Consider the following 13,993-nt stretch of genomic DNA (forward strand, 5'->3'; position numbering starts at 1 on the left):
AGAGCCCTTGAACATTCCATGGAGAGGGTTAGTGTTCTAGGCATTCTGCCTTGACTCTCCAAAAGGGAAGAGGACAGAAATGTGTAAAGAGATGTGTACAAAGATGAACGTTTTCAAGGACTTAATGAGAAGTTAAAAAAAAAAAATCAGTCTTTAAAATGTCATTTGTAAGATCTTGACAGCAGTACCTCTTGGCATGTAGACCTATCTGCAGAGGGTTAAAGTAGGTGGGTGAACTGAACAGCCTCTGGATGAAGGGGGATGCGTTCAGAAAACACAGGAGGGGGACTCCTTCTTTGTCTTGCGGTATGATTCAGTCCATCCCTCATTTTGTGCCTTCATCTCATTTAGAGATAAGATGATGCTCCTTGTTTCACCGTATTTCCAAAGGTTCTGACAGTGGAAGGTAGCATAGCACCTTTATGTATTCTCAAGGAGCTTCTGAAGCTTAATCCTTAAGCATTGGTTCTAATAATTTTCCCCAAGGAACTGGCTTAATCAATTTCTGTAATCACCAGCCAGATATAGGATTTTGATGACTTCCTAAATGCTTTAGAAGCATAATCCCCGCTATGTTGGGATTAAGGCATCCCATTTTTATTTAGTTTGATTTTATTGAATGCCTCTTCTACTAAAAGGGGTGGATGACATACATTTTTTTTTCTTAAAGAATAAATACATTGAGGTTAATTTGCTTAGATATTTTTGGAGAAAAAGGTCCATGTCTCTTGAGATAACTTGAGATTATATTGGACATCCCTCTCTGTGTCTCAATTAGGACTGAGGATGGACACTGTAGGATGGATGCACCTCTATTTTATAGGTATGTTTGGAGGACTAAATGAGATGAGGTGCTCAGCACAATGCCTTCCGTGTGGTGAGTGGTCAACAAATATTATGAGGAAGATAATGATGATAATGAATCAATGATATTTTCACATAAAGCAACAATTTTCTTCCGTGGATTCCAAAAACAATTCTTCTTTAATGTCAATTATGTAAAATTATTTACAAGGAAATCATTTTATACCTTGTTTCCTATTGTGTTCTTGCTGCAGTTAAATTATATTAAACTTTATTTCAGTTTCTCTCAAAACCTTGGTTGCTGGAAATTTACCCAGTGGCTGAACATGATAGTAGCATCTGCTTTAGATAGAATATCCCTACAGACTATCAGGCAGCAACATCTCTTAATAAATCTTGAGCCTGGTCTGAAGTTTAATGACTTTGAAGGCAGCTATAGTTGGCCAGTCAACCAAAGACACATCAACTTTATTAATAAGATTTTGTGGCGTTCTTATCTATTTATGCATCAGTGTGCATCCTAGCGACAGAACCCTTCTCCGCGCTGCCCATGAACATTTTCGCTCTCTGGTTTCTGTGATACTTTCTGAGTACAGATAGATTTATGTGCTCTACTATAGGCACGCACAGTGATTTTCATCACTTAGGGCATTTCAGCCCTTTCCTTATGAAAAAATAACTTAGTAAATGTACTTGACTTTAGACACCTTATGTATTTTCTTGGGAGAAACTGTGAAGTCATTAAAAAAGTTTGATGTGTACCCTAAATTCACCAGATCTGTAGGACAAATCCCAGCAACCCAGATGTTGTTGTGCTCTGCATACCTGTGAAGGCTCCCTCTAACCCAGAACAGGAGGTGCGGAGAAGGCCCGGGAGCCAGGATGCTTCCAGTAGGGGCGTACACAAAGCCATTCCCTTAGCCTGAGGCAGTGTCGCCTCTCCCACCTGCCCCCACACCCATCAGCCTGTGATCCCCCTTCACTCAGCTCAAGCGCTGTAACTAGAGACCCAGCGATACATAAATATAGACCTCTGAGCTGTTTCCAAAATCTCAGTTATTTACGCAGTTCAAGGAGAGTAATTTGGTGTTGGGGGGAATAATTTTCTCAGCAGGTTCATGCAGCTACAAACCAGGAAGGTGCTAGAGATTGTTTAAAATCATGGCTTTAGAGTCATTCAGACCCGGGTTAGCTTCCTGTTAGGACCCTTACTACTTTGCCACCCTGGACAAGCTCCTGAACCTCTTTGATTCTTAATTGCTCCATTTCTAAAATTGGGTTAATGGTAACAAAGATGATGACAGTAATTACCCTTTGTTAAGTGCTCACAGTGCCCTGAGAACTGTACAAAGTGCTTCCTGTACATCTTTTGGCCACCTTCACAACTCTTTGAGGCTCTATGCATCACAACATCACAACAGATTCTGCTCTGTGAGAGTAGTTACTGCACTGTCCATGACAAATGCCACCACCACTGTTATTCCAGAGAAAGCTCTTTCATTCCCGCCCCAGACACTGCTGCCAGGATGTGAAGAATATTTTCATACGCTTTCTTCAGGCACCAAATCCTTTCCCTTTTTGTTCTAGTGCTTGATACACCCAAGATGCACCAATACAAAGAGATTTTGTTACATCATTTATTTTTCTGAGAGTTGTGTAGTTCACATAATTGTGTCTAACATTATTTAGGGATGTTGAGCTGCTCTACTCCAGCTTTACTTAGTGAAAAAACCTAGGTCAGGAATTTTTCTATAGAATAAGGCTGCCTTAAAACTGAACAAAAATTTTAAAGACATAAAAATAAAAGCATCAATGACAAAAATAATCTTCCCAATAATCCTATAAAAGTCCCTCAGACTTAAGTATTGAATTTTCTTTGACATTGTCAGGAGATGATGTAATTCAAGCTGTTCTTTATGCAGCAATCCTTTGTGACTCTAGCTCTATTTTACCAGCAATCTGTTCTATTAATGCAGGTGCCTGAGGAGCAGCAGTCCTGATCAAGACAAGGCAGTCAGCCTCCAGGAAGGTAAATTTTCCACTGCCAAAGACAATATAACATCCATCTCTACCTTTGGCTATAATTTATTAGTGGTGTTTGGGTGGTAATTTAACCCATAATGCATTGCTTTCCAAATTGCAGTATGCTAAACATCAAGTAAGCTATCTTACATGATTAAACAGGCTGAAGAAACCCTGGAGTGCTTGTTACTAGCACACAGAAGCATTTTATCATAGGTAGTGTCATAGACTACATTACACTCTAAACTCCTGAACCCATCCTGAGAAATATCACAGACACGGAATTACTCATCCTTTCCTAAAGTGGCATATTTATTTTAGTTGAAAATTGTAATTTTCTACAACCTGAAGTCAAGACTCTTTAATCAGGCACTTTTGCATATAAGTATATGCAATGCACAACTATCTTAATTTCCATAGAGAGATGAGTAGAAAAGCAAACTAACTTCAGAAACTTCACTGCTCTTGGAATACAGGCTCAACTGCAGTATTGCTTAACTCATGTGGGTGGGAGCTTCAGGTGAGGGGAACCCATTTGCTCACCTTGGGGAGATTTGGCTTTGGGCTGCCATTTGGAGGTGTCTCCTGTTGAGGACTGTGAGTGGAAAGTCCAATTTAGAGCCTTTTTCAAGAAGACTGTGGAATCCTCTCCTGCAGGCATTGAAAGTAGGCACAACCCAGGGAGCGGATTGGTACCTGGGATTGGCCAGAGGCACGGATTGGCCTGGGTGACTTTACAAGATTTCTTCTAGTTTAATGAAGTCTCTTCTGAGAGACTGTGATGCACCACTCACTCCAAAACCCAAAGATCATCAAGAGAGAGCTAAAGGGAGCCATGCCTGCGATATTTTCAGCTAGTTCAGTGAAATGGTGATGAGACGATTTGCAGATTTAGTGCAAATCAGAATCACCTGTTGAGCTTGTTCAACACATCGATGTCCTGGGCCCAATCTATAAAGATTTTGATTCAGGAGTTTTGTCACAGGGCCTGAAAAAAAAAAAAAATATATATATATATATATAGTCAACTCTATTGAGGTATATATAGTTTACAAACAATAAAGTGGACTCATTTTAAATACAAAGTCCATTCCATTCTGATGAAAGCATATGCCCCTCGAACCACCAACCACAGTCAAGATCCAGAACATTTCCATCACCCAAAAATGTTTCCTCATGCACTCAAGGCTCCATCCCCCAAACTCTTGGACCCAAGTATCCATTTCTAGAATTTCATGAAAACAGATATGCAGTATGTATTATTTTGTGTCTGCCTTATTTCTTGAAGCATATCATCTTGAGATTTGTCTATTTTCTTGCATATATCATTGAATCATTCCTTTTGATTAGTATATAGTATTCCATTGTATGGCTATACCACAGTTTATTTATCCATCCACTTTTTTTTTTTTTTTTGTCTTTTTGCCTTTTCTAGGGCTGCTTCCCATGGCATATGGAGGTTCCCAGGCTAGGAGTCGAATCGGAGCTGTAGTCACTGGCCTATGCCACAGCCACAGCAATGAGGGATCCAAGCCATGTCTGCAACCTACACCACAGCTCACAGCAACGCCAGATCCTTAACCCACTGAACAAGGCCAGGGATCAAACCTGCAACTTCATGGTTCCTAGTCGGATTCGTTAACCACTGCGCCACAACAGGAACTCCTGTCCATCCACTTTTTGATAAACATTTGGGTTTTATAGGGTTTTAATATTGACACTAAAACTGTTATGAATAATCATGTAAAAGTCTTTACATGGATTTACTGCTCATATGAAAAGTTTGTATTTAGTTTTACAAGAAACTGCTAGATTGTTCTCCAAAATGGCTATGAAACTATAATTATTAGTCAAATCCATTTCAGCTGCCTTTGCTAATCAAGGTCGTTGTAAGACTTGCATGTCCTCCAAGAAGCATGTAGCTTAAACAGTAAGATGTGTTTCTGAATTGTTTTCAGGAACTTGGAGTCTGCTGTGTCTAGTTGGAGGTGAGCTGGGTAACACGGGATAGGAGAACCAACCCTCCACATGGTCATGTATGAGTGTCCTCTTTGTAACCTTTTGATGTCAGAGGGCTAAAAACTCCACCCTCAGATCATGCTAGGCACCTCCACATTTGAGCTTGCAGAGGCCTGTAGTTACTTATAGCTGCACAGAAGGACTATTATGGTACTTTTTTCCAATCACCTTTCCCTACACTCCCCACCTCTCCATGCTGCCCACACCTCAGACCACCCTGCTGCCCATAAATACCCAGGGCTCTTCACCTGAGGGAGGTAGAGTTGAGTCTTGTCTCCTGTCTATTCACTTGGCTGTGTTGGGAAGCTACCTTCTCTCTCTCTTTCTTTCTTTTTTTTTTTAAAGATTTTATTTTTTTCCATTATAGTTGGTTTACTGTGTTCTATCAATTTCTACTGCACAGCAAAGTGACCTAGTCTTATATTTGACTAGATATCGTTCCCTGTGCTATACAGCAGGATCTCATTGCTTATCTACCTCAAATGTAATAGTTTGCAGCTATTAACCCCAAGCTCCCTGTCCATCCCACAGAAGCTACCTTCTCTTTGCTGCAAACTTCAGGGTCTCAGAGCTTTGGTCTGCTGCATTTGGGGCAAAATGTTTGGGGCAAAAACAGCTGCACTGTTTTTAGATTCTCACCAGCACTCTTTGAGAGTTCTAGTTACTCCATGTCCTCACCAACACTTGGTATTGCTAATCTTTTTAATTTTAGCCAATTTTATTGGATACCCATGTCTTTAAAAATCTTCTAGGTGATTCTGATATGCACCAAAGATTGAGAACTCCAGTTCTTAAAAATCAGTAGCTTCTGACAACCTAAAAGCAACTCAAGCCCTGAGTCCCAACTTCAGGTCTGAGCCTGCCAATGCTGTCTTACCCCTGTGTTCACCCCCAATAAATAGGATCCTGGAACTCACTCTTTTTCATATCCAGGCTTCACACCACTTTGCCAGTATTGTCCACTACTTCTCTAGCTACCCCCGCATGTGCTATCCTCACATCTGCCACCTCCATACACTGGGTCCCTGGAGCTGAATTGTATTGAATGAGTAGATGCTGCAGGGAGAGAGGGCTCACATGCCAGGCAGAGGGACTAGTTCTTGCTGGTCCAAAGGCTTGGAGGCAGAGAATAGTCTGACTCATGTGGGAAACTGAAAGTTGAGGAGAGCTTGGGGAGCAGTGGCTAAAGAAGAACACAGACCATACAAGGCCTTTATGCATAGCCTTGGGTTTGGACTTTTTCTGGGAGAGGCTGAATCAGGGGGCATGGAGTGCTCTCTTCTGTGTTTTAGAAAAGTTACCCTGGTACCTGCAGAGAAAATAACTTGGAGGAAGAGAAAAGGGACAGGAACACCTGTTAGAAGACCAGTGTGGGAGTTCCCGTCATGGCTCAGTGGTTAACAAATCCGACTAGGAACCATGAGGTTGTGGGTTCAATCCCTGGCCTTGCTTAGTGGGTTAAGGATCCAGCATTGCTGTGAGCTATGGTGCAGGTCGCAGATGCAGCTCGGATCCTGCATTGCTGTGTCTATGGCGTAGGCTGGCAGCTACAGCTCCAATTTAGACGCCTAGCCTGGGAACCTCTATATGCCGATGGAGTGGCTCTAGAAAAAGGCAAAAAGACAAAAAAAAAAAAAAAGACCAGCATGTGTGTTGTACTTCAAATGTAGCTCCAGGGTCTTCCCAGTTCCAACTCCTTGTAGGAGCCTCATAATTTTTTCCAATAAGAAAATGAGGAAAGAATCTTTCCTTTCCCCTTTTTAGGGCTGCACCTGCCGCATATGGAAGTTCCCAGGCTAGGGATTGAATTGGAGCTACAGCTGCTGGTCTACACCACAGCCACAGCAACTTGGGATCTGAGCTGCATCTGTGACCTACACCATAGCTCACGGCAATGCCAGATCCTTAATCCACTGAGCAGGGCCAAGAATTGAACACACATCCTTGTAGAGAGTAAGTTGGGTCCTTAACTCTCTAAGCCACAATGGGAACTCCAAAAAAATTGAGTCTTTTTGCATCGCATCTTGCTCTTTGATGTCTTTTCCCCTCCTCGTCTTCTCCACCAAAAGTGGTGGAAGGTTTCTGGGAGGTGAGGCCCTGGGTTCTTCTCACATCTGAGGATCAGCCCGCCAAGATAAACTCCTACTTTGCCAACCCCTGCGGCAGCCTTGTCATCATTCCAGTTTATGATTTTCCACCTGGTCCTCACTCATTCTTCCACTGAGCAGTCTGGGAGCATTTATGAGGAGCCAGGCATGAGCCGGGTATACAGAGAGGGGAAAACAACACACCTGCCTGCAGGAACCTGTCCTCTCCCCTTATCTTCAGGCCTTAGGCCAGGGGTCTGCAAACTTTTCTTATAAAAGGCCAGAGAGTAAAGAGTTTTGGCTTTGGGAGCCATGCGGTTTGTTGCAGCTTCAACTTGCCACTGTAATACTGAAGCAGCCGTAGACAAGTAAACAAACAGGCCTGCCCAGTGCACCAATGAAACTTTATTTATGGACACAGAAATTTGAATTTCATGTAATTTTCATGTGCCGTTAAATGTTTTCTTCTTTTGATTTTTTCCAGTCATTTAAAAAGTGCAGAGATTATTCTTAGCTCAGGGCTGTGTAGAACCCTGGGATTGGCCCTACAAGCCATGGTGTGCCCACCCCTATCTTAGGCTGTCTCCTCATGACATATGGACCAAAGCTCTTGCTTTTGATATTAATTATGGTCACCACCACTTTCTCCTACCTACATCCCCTATTTCATGTCCTTCCTCTACCACGCACACACTCACTCAGTTCTCCATTTCTGCTCTCAGAATCATCTTACAATGTAAGCACAATGGACCTCCCTCTGCCTGACACTCCCTCCAGCTGCCCCAGAGCTGTGCTGCGGCTTCCTGCCTGTGGGGCCTCTGCTCCTAGGACCCTTTCTCCACCCTTCTTGGCAGTCTCCTCCCCTGCTCTTTCCCACCTCCAATAGCTCATGGTCCAGCCAGTCCGAACCCCTGCCAGTTGCTCTCTCTGGGCAGTGCTTCTTGCCATCTCTCTAGCTTTGGATTCATCCTCTCTTTTCCCTCTGGCTGACTCTGCTTGCTTCTAAGGCTTAACCTGCATTTCACCTCCATGTCTTCTTGAACCCGGCACCCAAAGGCAGAGCTCACATGCCTTTTCTGGGCTCACTGCGTTCCATGCTCCTGGCAAATTCCAAGGACCTTGAGGGTTGTGTCTTGTCCTTTCTCAAGCACCCACTGTGGTGTGGAGCACAGCGTGGATGCCCTGTGGGTAGTTTAATGAATTCTCAAACATCCAGACCCCTTTTTATATACTTTATAAACCTGTGAGGGTTGTATGCACACTCTTTTACTGGTTTCCTTTTCCTAGTTTCGTGTGTTATTAAATTTTAAGTTTGTTAGTGTAGACATAGAGTCTACTTTGTAGTAGACCTCCTTCTAAGTACATGAAGTAACAATCTGTGGCTCATGGGTTCTCCCCTGGGGTCTCTGGGTGACATGGTGGGTTTTCATTAAAGCATCTCTAACCAGCTTGCCTAATAGGAACCACAAAATGTCATCAAGGCCCTTATAGGTCTCTCTCTCTTTTTTTGACAGATGAGGAAACTGTAGCCTCAGAAAGATAAAGAAGCCGGCCCGAGGACACTGGTAAATAACAAAAACAAAACAAGGGCTGAAAACCAGGCCTTGGTATTACTAGCCTTTGAATTTTTGACACAGTTTGCAAGGTTCCAGTGTTGAGCTCTGAGTGTGGGTTTGCATTTGATGAGTGGGTAGGTGTCGGGTGGGTGGGGGTATGCTGGGCGTGCCTGGGAAGCTGGGCGGTGGTGACCTTTAGTGCCTCACTTCTGAATAGGATTCCTTGTGTCCTAGTCCTCACAGCCCCTTTCTTACTCCTTTAGTATATCAGTCATTCCCTTGAAAGAGTGACACTCATTATAGCTGGCAAACAAATGGTCAGGAACTAGGCAACTCCAATTATTGAACTCAGCATGTGAAATCATTTAATCAGAGCTCACAGGACTGAGGGGCAGTAGTACAAAGAAATAGGCACCCTGTTTGATCCCCAGAATGAAAACTCTTTTCAGGAGAGAAGAGAGCTTGTATTATTTATTGTGGCAGGAAGAAGATATACTGTAGTATTTAAATGAGAAAAGGGCTAGATGACAAGGGCTTCGAGACCAGCATTCCACTTGAACTCCACTCCTGATTTCTTTTTTTCAGTTTAATTTTGGAAGTTATTTAATTATTGTGGAACTCAGTGTGCCCACAGTAAGACAGAACCGCTGCTATTTGTATCTTTTCAGATTTCTTATGATATTGTCCTGGCACCTGGGCAGTGCTCTCTGCCTCCTCTTGCATTCATCTAAGTGGCTGTAGTTACTGAAAGACCAATAGGACCTCATTTTAAAGTGGCTTGAGCTGCAAGATAGTGTTTGCACTGTGTACACAGATACATTTAAAAATGCTTAGAATCCAGAGCACACGTTTGAAAAGTAATTTTGGGTCCCCCCCCCTACTTGCTTTTTTATGGTATAAGCAGCCTTTTGCTGAATGTGAGGTCATAGGGGATAGAGCATTGCACAGGGAAATGTAATAATTGAAAAATGCATTGAAGACTGATTGAGACAGAGATGCTGAAGGTGGCCACCATCCTTCCTTGTTATCATTTCCAGCTTCCTTTGATCACATCTTGAGAAGGAGCCTCCAGAGCTAAGCTGTACAGGAACAGGAGGCTGCAGGACGACAGCCAGCCTTCTCAGCAACCCCATCACTGGCGACAGGCGTGCACTTGGCCACCCCACATGCCCTCTCCTGGGGTGGGCTAAGGCATATAACATTATTTGGAAAACACTTGCTCTATTTGTCCTCAAGAATCTTTCATATTCTTTTCTGAAAAAAAAAATTAACACTCTCTTTCTGACAGAATTGAAAGAATAAATGCACAGTCATGGGGAGTGGGATAAAACGTCCAAATGACCACACAAAATAAGTTTTCCTTAACACATACAGAGACATCATTTAAACAGTCCACAAAAAGTACATGCTGACGAGGGTGTGGAGAAAATGGAACCTTCCCACACTGTTGGCGGGAATGTAAATCGCTGAAGTCACTATGGAGAATAGTATGGAAGTTCCTTAAACAAATAAAAATAGAACTGCTATATGATCCTGCAATTCCACTCCTGGGCAGGTATCTGGAGAAAACTCTAATTTGAAAAGATGCATGTCTTTCCCTCCCACTCCTGTTCCCCCCACCCCAGTGTTCATAGCAGCACTATTTACAACAGCCAAGACATGAAGGCAACCTAAATATCCATCAACAGATAAATGGATAAAGAAAATGTAGTGTGTGTGTATACACACACACACACACACACACACACACATATATAATGAAATGTTTATTATTCAGCCATAAAAAAATGAAATAATGCCATTTTCAGCAACATGGATGGAACTAGAGATTGTCATACTAAGTGAAGTCAGTCAGAAAAAGGCAAATATCCTATGATATCACTTACATGTGGAATCTTAAAAAATGATGAAAAACAAACTTATTTACAAAACAGAAACAGACTCACTCATAGGAAACAAGCTTGGTTACCAAAGGGGAAAGTGGAGGGAGGGATAAATTAGGAATTTGGAATTAGCAGATACAAACTACTATACATAAAATAGATAAACAACAGGGTCCTACTGTATGGCACAGGGAACTATAGTCAATATCTTATAATAACCTATAATGAAAAAGAATACGAAAAATAATACATATGTGTATAAATCACTTTGCTATACACCAGAAACTAACACACTATTATAAATCAACTATATAAAAAAATACCCCCTCCAAAAAGGCCATACAGAGGCATGGGCCAAAACCTAACAATTCATTAAATAAAATTAATTTTGCTTAAAACACTGCCTATATGGCATATACAGATAGATAGGCTTTTTTGCTCTTTGTTTATTTCAGTCCTTACTGTCTTTCAGAGTTAGCTCATGAAGCTCTTAGCTCATGAAGCTTTGAGAGCCTACATACTAACCACATGTTGTGTAGACAGACAAGGTGGGTAGTGTGCAGTGTGGATGGTGTAGGAATTACTGGGAAGTCAATACACTTTTTTGGTTCCTTCAGCCTTCATGAAGGCTGGACTCTGAATCAGGTCTTTTTTTTTTTTTTTTTTTCTTTCTTTCTTTTTAGGGCTGCCCCTGGAGGTTCCCAGGCTAGGGGTCCAATCAGAGCTGCAGCTACCAGCCTATGCCACAGCCACAGTAATGCCACATCTGAGCCATATCTGTGACCTACACCACAGCTCACTACACCACAGCTCATGGCAACGCTGGATCCTTAAACCACTGAGTGAGGCCAGGGATCAAACCCGCATCCTCATGGATACTAGTCAGGTTCTTAATCTGCTGAGCCACACAGGAACTCCTGAATCAGGTCTTTTAAGGGGGCTTGATGAGGATTTTAATATGCACTGTCTCTCTCGTCTCATCTGAATTGAACTCTCTGGAGTCCGATGTCAGTGGAGGAAACTGGATTCATTTTCCCTAAGCAAAACATCATATTCTTACTGCTTGGAAAGTGATACCTGGAGGGAAAGGAGGGCTAACAGGAGGTCAAGGGTAAGTAGTGAGTAGACCCATGCTAATCATGTTAATTTGATTGGTCAAACAGAATCACCAGAACAATGTCACCTTAAAGAAAAAAGAAATTTCATACAATTTTTTTTCTGAATTTTTTTCTTTCTGTCCCTTTTGTTTTTTAATCTCTATTTTTTCCTTATTCCTCCCCACCACCCCAAACAAAAAATATTGAAAAGACAGGTTCTGAGAACTCTAACCAGAAGAAAACATGCTGAACCACACCTTGGCTTTGGGCCTAACACAGCCAAGAAATGATCTTTTTAAATATTCTGATCAGAGGCTTGGAAAACAGAAGATTTAAAACTTCAGCTCAGAAGAGTATGATTATCTTGGAGCGGATGTGGTAGTTCCAGCCACGTAATCTTAGACATTCTAATTGGCAGTTTAAAAATAGTAGAGTCGCAGCCTCCTCTTCTGGGCTATTCCCTTTCTTTTGCCCTTGACTGTGCATTGTCTTTAGGGAGTCTTAGGACATCTGGGGCAGCTTGGGAACCATGCATCCATGGGTGCTCATCTACTGTCTCCCATACCTGCCTGCCTCTGCCCTGAAATGCCACACGGGTACTAAAACTTACATTTTCTTAGGAATGTTCCCATCCTTCGACTCACAGACACGTCCCCTCCCTTCTCTAATAACTAGGTGCCTAAAGGATGTACTTTGATAATGATATTAAATTAAATCCACCTCTGGGCATCTGTATCATTTTCTTGCCAGGTAATATGTGCCTTAAGAGGTGATCAAGAAAAGGAAAACACTGATTTCCAAGAACCAATTGTTTACCAAATTCTTTTCCATACCTGGGTGAAGCAGTGTGCACATGCTGAAACGAATGTAAGTTTCTCTTTGCTACTGTTTCCATTGACAGTAAGATAACATATCAGAATAGGTGCCCACCAAAGAGTACATCTTTCCCTCTGTATTTCCTAGGAGCGAAGTTGGTCATGAAGTTGCTCATCTTCACCCAGTTTCCCAGTTTCCCTTCTGGGAGACCCTTGCTGTGTCACCGAGGGAGGTTGGGGGAAAGAACTGCCTGGAGCTGCCGCATCCAAGCAGGGGGTTTGCTGGGAACTCTGCTGGGAGATTCTCAGACTCTGTGGCATGTGGTTCATCATCCCTGCTATGAGTTTTATTAACAGAGAATCTTGTATTTTCTCAACCAATGAGTCTGCAAAAGCATAAACTCTATGAAGTCCATAAATCCCAGAGTGCCAAATCTTTGGAGCAGCAAGCCTCTGCTCTCTAACCTGAGATAAATAATCCATCTCGCTGTCCACTTGGATGGTGGGCTTTCCGTGCGGAGGGAGCACTGCTATTCTCTGGGCACCCTTTCTTCCTGCTCTTTCCCAAGGAGCCTTGAATTTGCTGCTCTTACATCTTAAACACTCTTATAATGAGCCATTTAAAACAAAGTAGAAAAACAGGAAAAATATCAAATTGTCTTTTCCTGGCTGGTTAGACACAGGAAGTGAAGCCTGGTGATGTGAGCGCTAAACTCTTGGGGAAAAAATGAGGGCTGTTAACAGAGGTGTGTGTCCCTTTCCCCACCACTCGGTGTCTTATCCAAGCCTCCTCCCATGGACCTAGTAAGGAGAGTAACTGTTCACATGAGAACAGAGTCCAGCTTCTCTCTGACTTTTCCCAGGATTCATGGAAAGAAAGGGAGCCTCGGAGCCTGGCAGGGGTGAAGGACAGACAACCTGCACTTTCCTTTCCCAGGCCACCTTTGTGCATCTCAGGCATTAGCAGTCATCAGGGGACCTGACAGTCCTGGGGGAACTCAGGAGAGATGAGGTACTGGCATTCTAAGAGGTGGTGCTGCTTCTCTGAATGCAAGGGAAGGTTAGGAACACACTCAAAGGGTTCCCTGTGGGGCCAGGTTGGGTGTGGTGGATGGGAATCATTATTTACCTTACTTGGTCCATTTTCCTTTCATGACGTACCCAGTGTAGAGGTCTAGGACCCAAAGGTCCTGCATGCCTGAAGAACAAAACTGCCCTCATGCCCATTTTTTCTGTGGGCTCATGGAACTGAGCCGTCTTTTCCTGGTTCCTTATTTAATTACATAGTAGAGTCTTCCTTTTGTGTTTTGAAAAGCATCCTCATTACTCTTCTAATCCTCTCTCCTTTGCGTCTTGCTAATAAAGCCTCCTGCATATTTGCAGGTGTTGAGTTATGAGCCATTTTCCCTCTACTTTTTTCTATTTCTAAGTTACCTTTTTTTTTATTCCATAGATTTTATTTTTAGGGTAGTTTTTGGTTTATAGAAAAATGAGCAGAAAGTACAGAGAGTTCCCATATACTTGCTCAGTCTCTGAGTTTCCCCTATTATGAATAGTTTAGCCTCTATTTTTTTACTAATATCATGAACAGCAGGGCCGGACGAGGATAATGTTTGTGAAGACAAAGGATTTTCACCTGCAGTATCTCATTTAACAGAGATATTTAGGAAATGAGTATGTCCCATGATTGCTGACCTTGGACATAGAGCC

At 42.5% G+C, this 13,993-nt stretch overlaps 1 long non-coding RNA gene across 4 annotated transcripts in view; it reads left to right on the forward strand.

Annotated features, from left to right (window-relative positions):
• Nucleotides 1-13,993, forward strand: part of LOC102160535 (uncharacterized) — a 365,378-nt gene that overhangs the window by 272,723 nt on the left and 78,662 nt on the right. The window contains exons 4-7 of one of the 4 annotated variants that reach the window (XR_014819401.1): nucleotides 2,781-2,833; nucleotides 4,785-4,814; nucleotides 8,447-8,497; nucleotides 9,526-10,027. This is a non-coding gene — a long non-coding RNA (uncharacterized LOC102160535). Of the gene's footprint in view, nucleotides 1-2,780; nucleotides 2,834-4,784; nucleotides 4,815-8,446; nucleotides 8,498-9,525; nucleotides 12,336-13,993 lie in introns of those variants that run through there. The other 3 variants (XR_014819397.1, XR_014819400.1, XR_014819402.1) reach the window with 3 other exon arrangements.

Source organism: Sus scrofa, chromosome 1, assembly GCF_054392235.1.
Source record: "Sus scrofa isolate SSC_HxYL_T2T_F1_AM1 chromosome 1, Sscrofa_HxYL_maternal_Yorkshire_Landrace_v2.0, whole genome shotgun sequence".
NCBI classification, from domain to species: domain Eukaryota; kingdom Metazoa; phylum Chordata; class Mammalia; order Artiodactyla; family Suidae; genus Sus; species Sus scrofa.